This window comes from Primulina huaijiensis, chromosome 17 (assembly GCF_012295235.1).
Source record: "Primulina huaijiensis isolate GDHJ02 chromosome 17, ASM1229523v2, whole genome shotgun sequence".
Classification (NCBI taxonomy): Eukaryota; Viridiplantae; Streptophyta; class Magnoliopsida; order Lamiales; family Gesneriaceae; genus Primulina; species Primulina huaijiensis.
The window spans coordinates 11,933,201-11,942,983 of record NC_133322.1 but is presented as its reverse complement, the minus strand read 5'-3'; the positions used below and the strand labels follow the sequence as shown (position 1 = coordinate 11,942,983).

At 38.3% G+C, this 9,783-nt stretch overlaps 1 long non-coding RNA gene across 1 annotated transcript; it reads left to right on the top strand.

Annotated features, from left to right (window-relative positions):
• The first annotated feature begins 853 nt into the window (after positions 1 to 853).
• LOC140962391 (uncharacterized) lies at positions 854 to 6,470 on the top strand. The gene is made up of 3 exons (XR_012172535.1): positions 854 to 972; positions 1,067 to 1,648; positions 6,369 to 6,470. It is a non-coding gene; the product is annotated as an uncharacterized lncRNA (long non-coding RNA).
• The last annotated feature ends 3,313 nt before the right edge of the window (positions 6,471 to 9,783 follow it).

The following is a 9,783-nucleotide window of genomic DNA, read 5'->3' as shown; positions in this document are numbered from 1 at the left end:
ACGTCATGGCAGTGTCCTGAATGCTGTTTTATATGCTAATATGATTATTTTAAATGATTATGGAATTTTGAATGTTTATGGATTTTTAAGATGTTAATATGTTTAATGTTTTATGATTTAATATGCTAAAACGTTTATTTTAAATGTTTATGACTTGAATGTCTATTTTAAATATTTATGATGTTAAAAATGTTTATTTTAAAACGTTTATGGTTTTTAGGATTTTTATATGTTAAAATGTTATTTTTAAATTTTTATGAATTTTATGATTTATTATGGACATTTAAAAGATATGTTGCATGCTTGGTTTTAAAGAAAAACAATATTATATGCATGTTTTTATTAAGTGATGGAAATACGACATGTTGAAGGACGTGAAGGGATTGTGACTAAATACGATGATATGTTGGAAATATCGTGAGAGTTATGGTCCCAGTGGGAGCTCGACGACCGTGTTTCCTTGGATACGGATACGAATACGAATACGAATATGTTAATACGTTGGGCAAGACCCAGTTGACCGGTGAGAGTGTTGCTTGTAATGACCCGAATTCTTATTTTGATTGAAGTATTAATTAAGAGATAATTAAAGAGTTGTTAATTAGTATTATTAACGAATTGATAATTTGGGATTAATATGTTAGATCCACGAATTTTAAATGGATAACCCAATTTACTTCCGATTACGTTATCTCGAGAAATCCAACAAGACGAATGAGATTTTGACACGTGACAGATAAGATTGATTCGGATTTCTGAAATAGTCCGGATGCAGCCTATAAATGGAAGCCGAATTCATTTGTTTCCTACACCGCATCCTTCAGAGAGAGAGAGTTCTAGTCTTTTACCTTAGGTTTTCTAGCCAGTTTTTAGGGCACTTTGGTGTCGTGAAGTTTCGGAGCTAGTGTCGACTCGAAGGGGGGTCGGTGAACTGAGATCGAGACATCATCAACGGGCTGACGACGGACGCGGGTATAATTGTAAAGCTTTTAGGAAGAACTTTATAGCATGTTTGGTAATTCAGAATCTGGTTTGATAATGATTTCATATTGTTGGTATTGTCTAGGTTAAGAGCTTTCTGTCAGATTGTTTTAGTGAGATACGTGATGTACTGACTGAGATATCCAAGCGTAGTATACACACTTATATGCTGCATATTTATGTGTTGCATTATACATGTTTTACTGCTTTGGCATATTATGCATGACATATCATGTTGAGCATGATATCTTTTGAGATATACCTCGTTTGTTGGGGCCGCTCAGCCCTATTCTGTATTGTGGACGATGGGGCATCGAGAGCTACACTGTCCGACGGGACCCGTGGGCTCTGATGACCTTGACATTGTAGGTCCACGTCTTGATGATGAGTGTGGGAGCCAAAACATGCCTAGGGCAGATCAGAGACTACACACTCAGGCGCCTCTAGACTGAGCATTAGATTCTTGACTTAATCCTTGATATCCGAGCATATTGCATTCCGCATGCATCATATCAGTTTGTATACTCGTACATTCTCGTATTGGGCGATTGTCGCTCACGTCCTTGTTTTCATCTTGGGCACCCCATTCCACGGGGCAGGTATTAGGTTGGACGGTGCGGACGACCAGGGCAGTGGCTAGAGTAGTTGGGTTTTCGGTGGTGATGCAGTGGAGGTTTTATGTGTGCTTTATCGTTGTGTCCTTTAGCATTATGTTTTCGATATGGTTGTATTAATGTTTAAGACTGCACATGTTTGTTATGTTTTCATTTTGGTTGTAAGATGATTAAGTTATTTGGTTTCCGCTGTTTAATTGTTGTTATTAAGTTTTAATGTTGCATGCTTATTAGTCTGTTTAGTGGTGGCTCGGGTAAGGGCGCTACATTTGGTGGTATCATAGCATGCGAAGATGTTTGGGACATTGGTAATTCTGTTTTGAGGATTTAGAGGCTGATTTTGGTTTCTTTTCAGATGTCAGGAGATGAAAGCAGTCACGGAAGTGTGGGACATGGTCGATATGGCGACGATGAGGCTGGCCGAGAACATCGTCGTAGAGATCGTGACGGAAGGCGTCACCGAGATCCTGATGAAAGGAGACGTAGGAACCGTGTCAACATTATGGATTTCATGAAGATTGGACCTCCACCGTTGAGTGGAGATGAGAATGCTGATGTTGCTGAAGCTTGGGTTGATATCATGGAGCAGTGTTTTCGAGTGCTGCACTATGACGAGGACGAGAAGATGGAGGTAACTGATTTCATGATCCAAGGAAAAGCTCGGAAATGGTGGAAACCTGTTTATGTCATTCTAGTTCAGCAGCATGGGCGGATTCGTTGGGAACATTTCCGCCAGGCCTTCATCAATCATCACTTTCTGCCTGCTCTTCGTCAGGCGAAGGAGATGGAACTTTTGACCATTAATCAAGGAGATTCGAGCATTGAGGATTACCAAAAGCGTTTTACGGATCTGTTGCCGTACGCTTCTCACATCAGTGAGAATTCTGCAGCAAAATATTCTCACTTTTTGAATGGTTTGAACCAGGAGATTTTTGATCGGCTTTCAGTCTGTGACGATCCTACTTCGTACGAAGGATTAATGAATCGTTTTCGTCAAGCAGAGATCAGTATTGCTAGGAGGAAGGTTGTGCAAGCTAGCAAAAGTTCTAGTTCGTTGGGACCGAGGGGTCAGTCTTTCAAGAAGTCTGCATCTTCTTCTTCTTCCGGTTCTGGAGGGCTGTACAGCTTTGGTAGGAAAAATCTGCAATGTGGCCACTATGGAGGAAATCACCAGACGGAGAATTGTCGAAAAGTAACAGGTGCTTGTTTAAACTGTGTTGGTTTTGTTCACATGAAGAGGGATTGCCCTAATTTGGAGAATCAGAGTGTAGACGGAGGTTCTATGGCAGGGTCTTAAGGTGGAAAACAGTCTGAGGCCACTGTGCAACAGAAAGGTTTTCATGCTCAAGGTTCTCGTCGTGGTGGAATATCACAAGGATCTCAGCAACGTCCATGAGTTCAAGGGCAAGTGTTTGCCCTAAAACAAGAACAAGCTGAGGAGCAAAACGAGAGAGTCATTGCAGGTAATTTTATCTTATGTGGTATTCCTGCATATGTATTAATTGACACTGGGGCATCGCATTCATTCATAGCATCAATGTTTGTTAAGAAGCATAAACTACCCTACGTGTCATTAGATGTTTTGATGTCGGTGTCTACACCGATGGGACAAGAGGTTTTAGCTAAGCGACTTGTAGTAGACTGTTTGTTAGAGTTTGAGGGAAAATACTTGTCTGCCAATTTGATGATATTGGCTATGGAAGATTTCGATTGTATTGTGGGAATCGACCTATTGACTAAGTATAGAGCGACAGTAGATTGTTATCAACGTCTCGTTCAGTTTCGTCCAGTAGGAGACGAGAATTGGTTTTTCTTCGGTGAGGGAGCTCGACCTCCAATGCCAGTAGTGTCTGCTGTAAAGGCACAATAGGCTTTAGCGAAAAGAGGAGAAGGATACCTCATTTATGCTTTTTCTGTATCGAAGGATTATGATTGCGAAATCAAGTATCATCCAGGATAAGCGAATCTTACAGCTGATGCTCTTAGTCGAAACGTGAGATTATCTGCACTTCAGACAAGTTTCATATCAAGTGTAATCTAAGATTGTTGTTCTCTGGGATTTCACTTCCGGCATAAGAAAGGAATGGAACACATTCGAGTAACGAGCATTTTATCTGAACAGAAGTTGTATGCAAAAATCAGAGAAGCTCATTTTTCTGATCCGAAAGTGAAAAAGTTAGCAAGGTTAGCTAATGGAAACAACACATCTGGTTTGCGTTCCAAACAGATGGAACCTTGTGTCTGTCGGGAAGAATCGTAGTTCTCGAAGATTCTGAATTAAGAGACGAGATTTTATCTCAAGCCCATAGGAGTAAGTTGAGTATCCACCCTGGGAGCATGGAAATGTATAAGGATTTGAAGACCAGGTTATGGTGGAAAGGTATGAAGAAAAGTGTTTACCAGTTTGTAGCCAAGTGATTGGTTTGTCAGCAAGTGAAAGCTGAGCATCGACGGCCAGGAGGATTACTTCAGAATCTTCCTATCCCTGAGTGGAAGTGGGAGCATGTGACAATGGATTTTGTCACCCACTTGCCGTGGTCTTCTAAGAATTATGATGCCATTTGGGTTATTGTGGATCGACTGACTAAGTCAGCACATTTTATTGCGTATAGTCGGGAATATAGTTTCGATCGCATGGAAAGACTATACATCCAAGAGATTCTTAAATATCATGGTGTACCAACAAGTATAGTCAGTGACAGAGATCCACGCTTTACCTCAAGGTTCTGGGGAAGTTTTCAAAAAGCGTTGGGAACGACATTGAGCTTGAGTACTGCCTATCATCCAGAGACCGATGGTCAGTCTGAGAGGACTATTCAGACACTCGAGGACATGTTGCGTGCTTGTGCTTTAGATTTTGGACCAGCATGGCATGATTATCTGCCGCTTGTGGAGTTTGCATATAACAATAGCTACCACAACAGCATTGGTATGGCTCCATTCGAAGCATTATATGGTAGACATTGTCGTACTCCATTGTTTTGGGACGAAGTAGGAGAACGACAAGTGCAAGGACCTGAATTAGTGCAACAAGCGATTGACGTAGTGGAATTGATTAAAAAGAGAATTAAAGCTGCACAAGATCATCAATCGAGTTACGCGAATACCAAGCGCAGACCTCTACAGTTTCAATCAGAGGAAAAAGTTTTCCTTAAAGTTTCACCATTTCGCAGGGTGATGAGATTTGGACCCAAGGGAAAATTAGCCCCAAGATTCATCGGACCTTTTGAGATCTTGGAATGTGTTGGAAATTTGGCATATCGATTGGCTTTGCCGCCGTATCTGCCTAGCATTCATAATGTCTTTCATGTATCTTTGCTACAACGGTATGTAGCAGATGAATCGCACGTTCTTGGTCCGACAGATGTTCAACTTGAAGAAGACTTGACTTATGTCGAGCAGCCACTTTTAATCCTGGGTAGGAAAGAGAAAAAGCTCAGAAACAAGACCATTCCACTTGTTCTAGTGCAATGGCAACGTCAAGGTACTGCAGAGGCGACTTGGGAGTTAGAGAGTCGTATGCGCTCAGAGTATCTGCATTTGTTTTGAGTTGTATCTTTATAATCATGAGTTGTATTTTATTCAGTTGTTTTGTACTTCAGTTCTGATTTCGAGGACGAAATCTTTTTAAGGAGGGGAGGATGTAATGACCCGAATTCTTATTTTGAATGAAGTATTAATTAAGAGATAATTAAAGAGTTGTTAATTAGTATTATTAACAAATTGATAATTTGAGATTAATATGTTGGATCCACCGAATTTTAAATGGATAACCCGATTTACTTCCGATTACGTTATCTCGAGAAATCCAACAAGACGAATGAGATTTTGACACGTGACAGATAAGATTGATTCGGATTTCTGAAATAGTCCGGATGCAGAATATAAATGGAAGCCGAATTCTTTTGTTTCCTACACTGCATCCTTCAGAAAGAGAGAGTTCTAGTCTTTTACCTTAGGTTTTCTAGCCAGTTTCTAGGGCACTTTGGTGTCGGGAAGTTTCGGAGCTAGTGTCGACTCGAAGGGAGGTTGGTGAACTGAGATCGAGACATCATCAGCGGGCTGACGACGGACGCAGGTATAATCCTAAAGCCTTTAGGAAGAACTTTATAGCATTTTTGGTAATTCAGAATCTGGTTTGATAGTGATTTCATATTGTTGGTATTGTCTAGGTTAAGAGCTCTCTATCAGATTGTTTTAGTGAGGTACGTGATATACTGACTGAGATATCCAAGCGTAGTATACAAACTTATATGCTGCATATTTATGTGTTGCATTATACATGTTTTACTGCTTCGGCATATTATGCATGACATATAATGTTGAGCCTGATATCTTTTGAGATATACCTCGTTTGTTGGGGCCGCTCAGCCCTATTCTGTATTGTGGACGATGGGGCATCGAGAGCTACAGTGTCCGACGGGACCCGCGGGCTCTGATGACCTGGACATTGTAGGTCCACGTCTTGATGATGAGTGTGGGAGCCAATACATGCCTAGGGCAGATCAGAGACTACACACTCAGGCGCCTCTAGACTGAGCATGAGATTCTTGACTTGATCTTTGATATCCGAGCATATTGCATTTCACATGCATCATATCAGTTTGTATACTCGTACATTCTCGTATTGGGCGATTGTCGCTCACGTCCTTGTTTTCATCTTGGGCACCCAATTCCACGGGGCAGGTCTTAGGTTGGTCGGTGCGGACGACCAGGGCAGTGGCTAGAGTAGGTGGGGTTTCGGTGGTGATGCAGTGGAGGTTTTATGTGTAGTTTATCGTTTTCTCGTTCAGAATTATGTTTTTGATATGGTTGTATTAATGTTTAAGATTGCTGTTGTTTGTTCTTTTTTCATTTGGGTTGTAAGATGATTAAGTTATTTGGTTTCCGCTGTTAATTGTTGTTATTAAATTTTAATGTTGCATGCTTATTAGTCTGTTTAGTAGTGGCTCGGATAAGGGCGCTACATTGCTGGTGTTCCCGTCTCCCAGTATTGTGGTTTTCTCTAGATGGATCCATCGTCCAATACGATTAAGAATACGAGTCACAATCACGATCTGAATTCAACAAACACGAATATGAATATGAATATGAATATGTTAATATGAATATGAATATGTTTACGATGATAAGAAAATTTTTATGAATATGTTTATGTTGATATGAAAATGTTTACGAAAATGTTTATGTTTAAAGTGATGCATCATTATGAAAATGTTTTTATTTAAAGTTTATGCACCACGAAAATGTTTATGAAATTGTTTATTTAAAGTTTATGGATCATGAAAATGTTTACGAAAATGTTATTGTTTTAATTTTATGCATCTTCATGAAAACGATATTTTAAGTACAAGTATTTTTCACTGTTGTATGTGATCTGTATATGTAGTACTTGTTATCAAGATTTTGGTATGTTGAGTCTTTAGACTCACTAGGTGTGATTGAGGCAGGTAATATTGATTATGAATATGTTTATGGAGATCTTGATGGTTGACTTTACTGGACTGAATGTTCACATAACCCAAGGACCGACGCTAGTTTCCCGCACGAGTTATTATTTATGATTTTTAAGTGATGTTAAAGATATTTTATGACTTTTTATTTATGTTTATGAGAGGTTTTTGAGAGGTCATAGTATGTGCTATACTTTTCAAATAATGTTTTTAGGTTTGGTAAAAGTTTGACGATTTTACGATTTAGACGATTTTTCTTTGGATTTTTAAATGGTAGTTGATTGTTTATTTTTAAAATGATGTTAAAAATATTTTAAGTAACTTTGTACGTGGTTCGGCCGAATGCTATGTGAGGTCTGCAAAAAACAATTTCTAGCACATTTTAAGAAAACGATTAAGCAGACGTTTCACATTCTATCTTTCAGTTTGTTTCTGCACTAATATTAGTTAACTGATCGATATAGACATACAAGCTTCCAGGATCAGTTCTCAAAGAAGAACTGATTCAATTTTTGAAAAATACTTCAAAATTCCAAAGTGTTTATTCAACCACTTTCTAAAGACTTCACTCCTATTAATCGATCCTAACAAGTGGCATCAGAGCGGTTAAATTTTGTCTTGAATACTACCAAATACACACATTTGATAACCATGTCTTCGTTCAATAAAATTCTTATGTTTTCCACAGAATAATTTGATGAGTGGAAAATTAGAATGCAGGCTCATATAGCTACACAAGATGATGGGCACCTCATCACATTGAGAAGCTACGCGATGAATGAACAGATGAAGACAAAAAGAAAGCAAATCTGGACAACGTTGCCAAGGATATACTCTACAAAACTCTAAACAAGAACACCTTCAACAAAATTAAAAAGTGCAAATCCGCCAAATTTTTTTGGGAAAAGTTGATCCAGCTTTTTGAAGGCAATGAGCAAACCAAAGAGAACAAACTCTCAGTTTCCATACAAAAATTTTATAATGTCAAAACGAAAGCCGGCGAGTCAATAAATGAGTTTGATGAACGGGTGAGCAGCATCATGAATGAACTAGGAAAAGTGTACTCAAAGAAAGAAGTTGCTCTAAAGGTGATGCGTGGCCTTCCCAAAGAATGAGATGTTAAAATTATGGCCATGCAAGAATCAAAAGATCTTAATAAAGTGGAACTACATGATTTTTTTGGAGACCTGAAAGCATATGAATTTGAAATCACAAGAGAGGGTGAACCATCAATTCCACCAGTCACAACTGCCCTCATCGCTCTGAAACTGGAGCCAACAGTTTCAATTGAGAAGCCTACTGAATAGCTAAGCAATGACGCGATGTCATTGTTCGTCAGAAATATTGGAAAGTTCATGAGAAAGAAGGAAGGATCATTGCAAAGGAATTACCACGTGAATGAATTAAAGGATGAATCAAACGCGTGCTAGAACTGTGGCAAAACATGTCATTTCATAGCTGACTGTCCCAAGGCAAAGAAGGAAAGTAGGCGATCAATTGAGAAGGGAAAGAAATCCTTCGAGCATTGTAAAAGATCTAAGGATGACAATAAATCATCTAGGAAGAATCATGAAGCCCCCAGTAGCTGAAGAAAGAAATCGTAATGGGCTGAAACTGACAGTGATACATCAGAAACTAAGAGCTCAAGAAGTTCTAGTGATGAAGATGAGGTAAAATGCCTCATGGCCGATGATGCTGAAATAGAATCTAGCAGTGAACATGTATTTGATTTCAGTTCTACTGATTTTATATGTGAAGAACTTATTTCTACTCTGCATGACATGGTAAATGTGTATCGTAAGCTTGCTATCTCATTTGAAGAAGCTAAATCTAAGAAAATTGATCCTACCAACGACAAAACTGTAAATGATTGTGAACAATCAGTTGAAATATCGATTATGTAAAAGGAGATTGCTAAACTGACAGCAGAAAAAGATAAGAATCAATCCTTGATTCAGCAGTTGAAGTCCGATAACTCAAGACTAACTGATCTGATTCAAGTCTAGAACAAGTTATCAATCACGTTGACTGAAATGCAAGGTCTACAGAAATTAGTTGGGGACAAAACTATTTTAGGCTTTAACCGTCAAGATGGACCCTCAACAAGAGGTACTAAGCCAGAACTGAATATGGACAAATGGAAATACATTCATTTTGTTAAATCAGTTGTTGTTCTAGAACAACATGAGATCAGTAAGACGGTTGAACAACCGATTGAAAATATGAACAAGGCTAAAAGGCACGGGATTTGATATAGCCCAAAGAGTTCAACTTATTCACGTATCTGTTCAACTAAGCGGCCCAACTATCACAAACAGAACTCTGTAAATGGCTATTACAGTCATTATCTGTAACGTCCAAAAATCCGGTTACGCATGCATGAAAATTATTAAATTACTAAATTATTTTAATTAAATGATTTTAGATGCATGAATGTTATATTTTGATTGACTAAATGATTAATTGTGTAATTTTGATTGATTTCATAATTTAAAGATTTTCAGGAAAATATCGGTGGTTGGCCGAGGATGGAGGATCGGAGAGGATTAAAGTTTTAAAGATTTAAAAGCTAATTTTTTTATTTTAAGAATTTAAGCATTTTTAAGGTCAAATTTAAATTAATTAGTGGGAGAAAGGAACTTATGTATTTTATAATAGATTTTTGATAAATATTTATTTTTTAAATCTTTTAATTTGAGGCCGAATAATTTTATTAATCTTAATGAGCCTAATTT